The sequence below is a fragment of the Pseudophryne corroboree genome, chromosome 3 (assembly GCF_028390025.1).
Source record: "Pseudophryne corroboree isolate aPseCor3 chromosome 3, aPseCor3.hap2, whole genome shotgun sequence".
Classification (NCBI taxonomy): domain Eukaryota; kingdom Metazoa; phylum Chordata; class Amphibia; order Anura; family Myobatrachidae; genus Pseudophryne; species Pseudophryne corroboree.
This window is the reverse complement of record NC_086446.1, coordinates 290425001-290433522: the sequence shown is the minus strand read 5'-3', so window position 1 is coordinate 290433522 and position 8522 is coordinate 290425001. Positions and strand designations below refer to the sequence as shown.

General features: G+C 47.1%; 1 pseudogene; it reads right to left on the bottom strand.

Moving 5' to 3' along the window:
- Window positions 1-804: 804 nt before the first annotated feature.
- LOC134899831 (U2 spliceosomal RNA) lies at window positions 805-930 on the bottom strand (annotated as a pseudogene).
- Window positions 931-8522: the final 7592 nt, after the last annotated feature.

Genomic DNA, 8522 nt, shown 5'->3' with positions numbered 1-8522 from the left:
TATTGGGGAGCAGGGCAGCGTGCCTAGAGACACTCCAACCAGCCCCACAAGCTCCTCTGAGTCTCAGTGCAGAACAGTAGGGGAAAATGCAGAGGGAGCTGCTTCCAAAATGGCCACAGGGCCCACAGCCTCCCCACTCCTCCTGCAGACCAAGAAGCCCAGGCACCAGGGGACAGATGCAGGTAGATAGTTTTAAAGGGTGCAGGGGGGTGCGGCGTCCTCCAGGCTGCGTGTATCACCAAGTTTCGCCGCGGGGACGCGCCTGCGTGCGCCTGAGGCAGCGCAGCGAGGCACCACCAAATTGAGGCCGGGATGCTCCGGCGGCCTAGGCAGGAAGTACGGGCGGCAGCCGGCGCGGCCAGGAGACGCTCACAGGAGGCAGCTAAGGACGCCCACCGCTTCCCCAGGGACACAGAAGGCAGAGTGTGCAGGAATGCAGCTCTGGAAAGGGGGCTAGGAGGGATACAGGATTGATTGCCCGGGGAGCTCCTGCGCCCTGCTTCCTACCCGGATGCCGCCGTGGCCACGCCCCCCACCATTGTAGAATTTAAAAATACTTTGACTAGAAGGAGTGAAATACACGCAGTCAGGAACTAGACACAAAATGCTACATTGCAGAGCAGCTTACAGTTCCCTTTATCAGTTACATTTTAAAAGGTAATAATATTCCTGAATGCAAAGGTGCACCAAAGTAATCCGTTTGCAAATTGACAAATTTAGGTGGTGCAAGACATTGCAAAATGGGCACGCAAGCACACTTAAAGATAAAAAGCAGCAATTGCCTATTTTTGGATGACAGAATAGGAAAGGTGCACAAGTCCTGGAAGTACTGCAATACTTGGTCAAAGCTTGGAGTGGACAGAGCAAGCTCTTTTCCCATCTCCCTGTTCTAAAAATCCATTTAATATATGGCCCTAAGAAAGGGGGTGTATCAAGGGCCGAATTTAGAGGTCAAGCCACCCTTAGGCACAGTATTGGCCACTGCCCCACCCCCCACTCATCAAGTCATTGCCCCCTTCATTTCGGATGCCAGTCCGGATGCCTCGAGACCACCAAAGCAGCCCCAACCTCACCCTACTACCAGCTCCTGGACCACAATATGCTGCCCATTGTCTTACCCCCATCATTTGCAAAATAAAACGTGCATATATATATATATATCTTTTTGTTATACTACACACACCTTGACAAAGGGGCTGCGGGCCCCGAAACGTTGGCACTGTGTTAATTTTTTAAATACACATTTTTGACGACTACAAGACCTGGAGTGACGCCATTTATTTCTGACTGTCTGTTTACATCGATGTGGAGGGCACCCAGGCAATTTGATAATCGTAGGACCAGGAGTGCCGGGTAATACTGCTACATATATATATATATATATATATATATATATATATATATATTGCAAAATAAACTGCGGCACTCCAATAAAATGAAAAAGTGTTTTTTTAGTGAGAGAACAGTGTTGCAGCATACTTAAAGAGCTGACGTTTCGGTGCCACACCGGAGATTTACCAACAACTCATCAAACTGAAAAAGCGTGAAGTGGACTATCTGATGCATGGGATATCACTCACGAAATATTTTAAGGAAAAGATGATCCCACGTGGGTTCCGCTGTTGCAATACACCGAAGATAGGTAGGTGCAGTCCCGAGTTCTGTCAACAGTGGATTGGAATCGTCAACAAGTGTGGATTTGACCTAATGCTTCTGGTCATTAAGGAATCAGAAAAGGAATTGAAGTTGTCAAGAGACAAAATGTCAAAGTTTGAAACGGCCAATCACAACATCCTTACCGAGGATAGCAGCACTGATTGGTATTTAAAAATAAAGTAAACTATGGAGACATACCAGAAGGATTTGACAAAATGAAAGTTAAAAAAATATGAAACTGTCCTCCAAGATTACGAATCTAACCGTGTGTACCATTGGCTAATGGGTGGTGGTCGCTTACTGATTAGAAACCAGGCGGGGGGATCCTGGCAAGGATGGCACCGTCGACGTGAGAATAGGGGGAGAGACACTCAAACCTCAAACAGTGATAGCGAGTTTGCTGTTAGAGATTCCGATGACCCTTTAGAGGGGGCTTCCGCTCCTTTAGGGACACCGAGCAAATCAATAAAAGACCCAGTTGCAAACTCAAAGCTACCCGTTGCGGGGGTCAAAACGCGAGGCAAAAAAGGAGGAGTCTCCCAAAAGAAAAATTTTATTCTGACGAACAAACACAATGATTTAAACTGGAATGTGGAACTCCATCGTTTCTCTAGAAAACTCAGATTACAGGAGTATTTCCAGGAATCAAGTATTTTGTCCGCCACCACTCCAACACAACAGTTTCTTATGAAAAGAAGTCAGTCTTCAATTGACCCTGTGTCTCAGAACCATTCCATTAAAACCTTCACGAGAATGATTGATGACTCGGTGCATAAGTTTGTGAAAGCCCAACCGACACAACACTACAATTTAAGTCGACATGAATACACGCCATTAAAAAAATCTATCAGGTTATAGAGATATTGTTGTTCGTCCAGCGGACAAGGGTGGTGCCATCGTAGTGCAGGACCTTGTGGATTATATTGCCGAGATCGACCGCCAATTGGCAGATGTCAATGTATATCAGAAATTAAGCAGTGATCCAACTGCACAATATCAATCAGAATTAATAGAGATTCTACAACAAGCCAAATCTGATGGACTTTTAGATGATAAATTATTTACGGCCCTGCAACAACCATATCCAGTGAGCCCGATTCTACGCACTGTTCCAAAAATCCACAAAGACTCGATGCACCCTCCGGGATGTCCCATAATTTCGGCACGGTATTCGCTTTATCAGCTCATCGCTATGTACAGTATCTCGACAGTATTTTACAACCTTACGTCATTAAACATCCACAATTTATTAGAGACACCACAAGTTTTTGACACGCCTAGCAACTATTGTTGAAATCCCTCCGGAAACAATCTTGTGTACATTTTACATCAATAGTTTGTACACATCCATACCACACCAACAAGGTTTGGTGGCTGTGAGAACATTCTATAGCCAGGAGGGCATCACTGATCTTGATATCGAGTTATTTATGAAACTGCTCGAACTGACATTAACTCGAAACTACTTCATCTATAATGGCGAATTCTATAAACAACTGTCGGGATGCCCGATGGGAAGTAATGTCGCGCCAAGTTACGCAAACATTTTTATGTTCATTGAAGAAGATGCAATGTTCTTTACATCTCCAGAGAACAACAGGTTTATTAAAATATATATGCATTTCATTGATGACCTTTTGCTCCTTTGGACCGGTGACGAGTCCTCCTTACTACAAATGATTGAAGACATCAATGCACGACAATCAACTATTAGAATTATGTTCCATCACAGCAAAACCTCCATTCATTATTTGGATGTCTTGGTCTCTATTGAGGTTCATAAAATAAGAACTGAAGTATTCTCTAAGCCCACTGATGGGAACACATCCGAAATCTTTAAAGAGAGGACTGCCGAAATCACAAATGATGCAGGAGGCTAGAATAGCCAGTAGTCTTGACATAGCAGCAACCAGCATAGATAAGGTTATCGACAAATTTGTAGCCAGGGGCTACAATTTGAAACAACTGAGACAACAAAAACTGGAGGTGTTAGTTATGGATCGGAACCTATTGCTGACAGCAAAGGTTAAAGATCAAGATTCTGTGATACCGTGGAAGATGGAGTTCACTACATTTAGCAAAGTGGTCCAACGGGCAAGTCGGGCTATAAGAATAAAAGGCCTATGGCGTGTTATACCAGAGGCCGCAACATCAAAGATATGATTGTGCACACGGATATCACTGGATTTGACAAACCCATCCCACCAGTGCACTTTTTAACCAAGCCACCATGTTGCTATCGTTGCCCATGCTGCACGACTTGCTCTCATATGATTACTAGAGATGTGCACTTGAAATTTTTCGGGTTTTGTGTTTTGGTTTTGGGTTCGGTTCCGCGGCCATGTTTTGGGTTCGACCGCGTTTTGGCAAAACCTCACCTAATTTTTTTTGTCGGATTCGGGTGTGTGTTGGATTCGGGTGTTTTTTTCAAAAAACACTAAAAAACAGCTTAAATCATAGAATTTGGGGGTCATTTTGATCCCAAAGTATTATTAACCTCAAAAACCATAATTTCCACTCATTTTCAGTCTATTCTGAATACCTCACACCTCACAATATTATTTTTAGTCCTAAAATTTGCACCGAGGTCGCTGGATGACTAAGCTAAGCGACCCTAGTGGCCGACACAAACACCGGGCCCATCTAGGAGTGGCACTGCAGTGTCACGCAGGATGGCCCTTCCAAAAAACACTCCCCAAACAGCACATGACGCAAAGAAAAAAAGAGGCGCAATGAGGTAGCTGTGTGAGTAAGATAAGCGACCCTAGTGGCCGACACAAACACCGGGCCCATCTAGGAGTGGCACTGCAGTGTCACGCAGGATGGCCCTTCCAAAAAACACTCCCCAAACAGCACATGACGCAAAGAAAAAAAGAGGCGCAATGAGGTAGCTGTGTGAGTAAGATAAGCGACCCTAGTGGCCGACACAAACACCTGGCCCATCTAGGAGTGTCACTGCAGTGTCACGCAGGATGGCCCTTCCAAAAAACACTCCCCAAACAGCACATGACGCAAAGAAAAAAAGAGGCGCAATGAGGTAGCTGTGTGAGTAAGATAAGCGACCCTAGTGGCCGACACAAACACCGGGCCCATCTAGGAGTGGCACTGCAGTGTCACGCAGGATGGCCCTTCCAAAAAACACTCCCCAAACAGCACATGACGCAAAGAAAAAAAGAGGAGCAATGAGGTAGCTGTGTGAGTAAGATAAGTGACCCTAGTGGCCGACACAAACACCTGGCCCATCTAGGAGTGGCACTGCAGTGTCACGCAGGATGGCCCTTCCAAAAAACACTCCCCAAACAGCACATGACGCAAAGAAAAAAAGAGGCGCAATGAGGTAGCTGTGTGAGTAAGGTAAGCGACCCTAGTGGCCGACACAAACACCGGGCCCATCTAGGAGTGGCACTGCAGTGTCACACAGGATGGCCCTTCCAAAAAACACTCCCCAAACAGCACATGACGCAAAGAAAAAAAGAGGCGCAATGAGGTAGCTGTGTGAGTAAGATAAGCGACCCTAGTGGCCGACACAAACACCGGGCCCATCTAGGAGTGGCACTGCAGTGTCACGCAGGATGGCCCTTCCAAAAAACACTCCCCAAACAGCACATGACGCAAAGAAAAAAAGAGGCGCAATGAGGTAGCTGTGTGAGTAAGATAAGCGACCCTAGTGGCCGACACAAACACCGGGCCCATCTAGGAGTGGCACTGCAGTGTCACGCAGGATGGCTCTTCCAAAAAACACTCCCCAAACAGCACATGACGCAAAGAAAAAAAGAGGCGCAATGAGGTAGCTGTGTGAGTAAGATAAGCGACCCTAGTGGCCGACACAAACACCGGGCCCATCTAGGAGTGGCACTGCAGTGTCACGCAGGATGGCCCTTCCAAAAAACACTCCCCAAACAGCACATGACGCAAAGAAAAATTAAAGAAAAAAGAGGTGCAAGATGGAATTGTCCTTGGGCCCTCCCACCCACCCTTATGTTGTATAAACAGGACATGCACACTTTAACCAACCCATCATTTCAGTGACAGGGTCTGCCACACGACTGTGACTGAAATGACGGGTTGGTTTGGACCCCCACCAAAAAAGAAGCAATTCATCTCTCCTTGCACAAACTGGCTCTACAGAGGCAAGATGTCCACCTCATCATCATCCTCCGATATATCACCGTGTACATCCCCCTCCTCACAGATTATCAATTCGTCCCCACTGGAATCCACCATCTCAGCTCCCTGTGTACTTTGTGGAGGCAATTGCTGCTGGTCAATGTCTCCACGGAGGAATTGATTATAATTCATTTTAATGAACATCATCTTCTCCACATTTTCTGGAAGTAACCTCGTACGCCGATTGCTGACAAGGTGAGCGGCGGCACTAAACACTCTTTCGGAGTACACACTTGTGGGAGGGCAACTTAGGTAGAATAAAGCCAGTTTGTGCAAGGGCCTCCAAATTGCCTCTTTTTCCTGCCAGTATAAGTACGGACTGTGTGACGTGCCTACTTGGATGCGGTCACTCATATAATCCTCCACCATTCTTTCAATGGGGAGAGAATCATATGCAGTGACAGTAGACGACATGTCCGTAATCGTTGACAGGTCCTTCAGTCCGGACCAGATGTCAGCATCAGCAGTCGCTCCAGACTGCCCTGCATCACCGCCAGCGGGTGGGCTCGGAATTCTGAGCCTTTTCCTCGCACCCCCAGTTGCGGGAGAATGTGAAGGAGGAGATGTTGACAGGTCGCGTTCCGCTTGACTTGACAATTTTCTCACCAGCAGGTCTTTGAACCCCAGCAGACTTGTGTCTGCCGGAAAGAGAGATCCAAGGTAGGTTTTAAATCTAGGATCGAGCACGGTGGCCAAAATGTAGTGCTCTGATTTCAACAGATTGACCACCCGTGAATCCTTGTTAAGCGAATTAAGGGCTCCATCCACAAGTCCCACATGCCTAGCGGAATCGCTCCGTGTTAGCTCCTCCTTCAATGTCTCCAGCTTCTTCTGCAAAAGCCTGATGAGGGGAATGACCTGACTCAGGCTGGCAGTGTCTGAACTGACTTCACGTGTGGCAAGTTCAAAGGGCAGCAGAACCTTGCACAACGTTGAAATCATTCTCCACTGCGCTTGAGACAGGTGCATTCCACCTCCTATATCGTGCTGAATTGTATAGGCTTGAATGGCCTTTTGCTGCTCCTCCAACCTCTGAAGCATATATAGGGTTGAATTCCACCTCGTTACCACTTCTTGCTTCAGATGATGGCAGGGCAGGTTCAGGCGTTTTTGGTGTTGCTCCAGTCTTCTGTACGTGGTGCCTGTACGCCGAAAGTGTCCCGCAACTCTTCTGGCCACCGACAGCATCTCTTGCACTCCCCTGTCGTTTTTTAAAAAATTCTGCACCACCAAATTCAAGGTATGTGCAAAACATGGGACGTGCTGGAATTTGCCCATATTTAATGCACACACAATATTGCTGGCGTTGTCCGATGCCACAAATCCACAGGAGAGTCCAATTGGGGTAAGCCATTCCACGATGATCTTCCTCAGTTGCCGTAAGAGGTTTTCAGCTGTGTGCGTATTCTGGAAACCGGTGATACAAAGCGTAGCCTGCCTAGGAAAGAGTTGGCGTTTGCGAGATGCTGCTACTGGTGCCGCCGCTGCTGTTCTTGCGGCGGGAGTCCATACATCTACCCAGTGGGCTGTCACAGTCATATAGTCCTGACCCTGCCCTGCTCCACTTGTCCACATGTCCGTGGTTAAGTGGACATTGGGTACAGCTGCATTTTTTAGGACACTGGTGACTCTTTTTCTGAGGTCTGTGTACATTTTCGGTATCGCCTGCCTAGAGAAATGGAACCTAGATGGTATTTGGTACCGGGGACACAGTACCTCCAACAAGTCTCTAGTTGGCTCTGCAGTAATGATGGATACCGGAACCACGTTTCTCACCACCCAGGATGCCAAGGCCTCAGTTATCCGCTTTGCAGCAGGATGACTGCTGTGATATTTCATCTTCCTCGCAAAGGACTGTTGGACAGTCAATTGCTTGGTGGAAGTAGTAAAAGTGGTCTTACGATTTCCCCTCTGGGATGACCATCGACTCCCAGCAGCAACAACAGCAGCGCCAGCAGCAGTAGGTGTTACACGCAAGGATGCATCGGAGGAATCCCAGGCAGGAGAGGAATCGTCAGAATTGCCAGTGACATGGCCTGCAGGACTATTGGCATTCCTGGGGAAGGAGGAAATTGACACTGAGGGAGTTGGTGGGGTGGTTTGCGTGAGCTTGGTTACAAGAGGAAGGGATTTACTGGTCAGTGGACTGCTTCCGCTGTCGCCCAAAGTTTTTGAACTTGTCACTGACTTATTATGAATGCGCTGCAGGTGACGTATAAGGGAGGATGTTCCGAGGTGGTTAACGTCCTTACCCCTACTTATTACAGCTTGACAAAGGCAACACACGGCTTGACAAATGTTGTCCGCATTTCTGTTGAAATACTTCCACACCGAAGAGCTGATTTTTTTGGTATTTTCACCAGGCATGTCAATGGCTGGTGGATTTGGGATTTGGAAGAACGCACAGTTCTTTGCGGTGCTTTTGCCAGCTTGAGTCTTTTCATTTTTCTAGCGAGAGGCTGAGTGCTTCCATCCTCATGTGAAGCTGAACCACTAGCCATGAACATAGGCCAGGGCCTCAGCCGTTCCTTGCCACTCCGTGTGGTAAATGGCATATTGGCAAGTTTACGCTTCTCCTCCGACAATTTTATTTTAGATTTTGGAGTCCTTTTTTTACTGATATTTGGTGTTTTGGATTTTACATGCTCTGTACTATGACATTGGGCATCGGCCTTGGCAGACGACGTTGCTGGCATTTC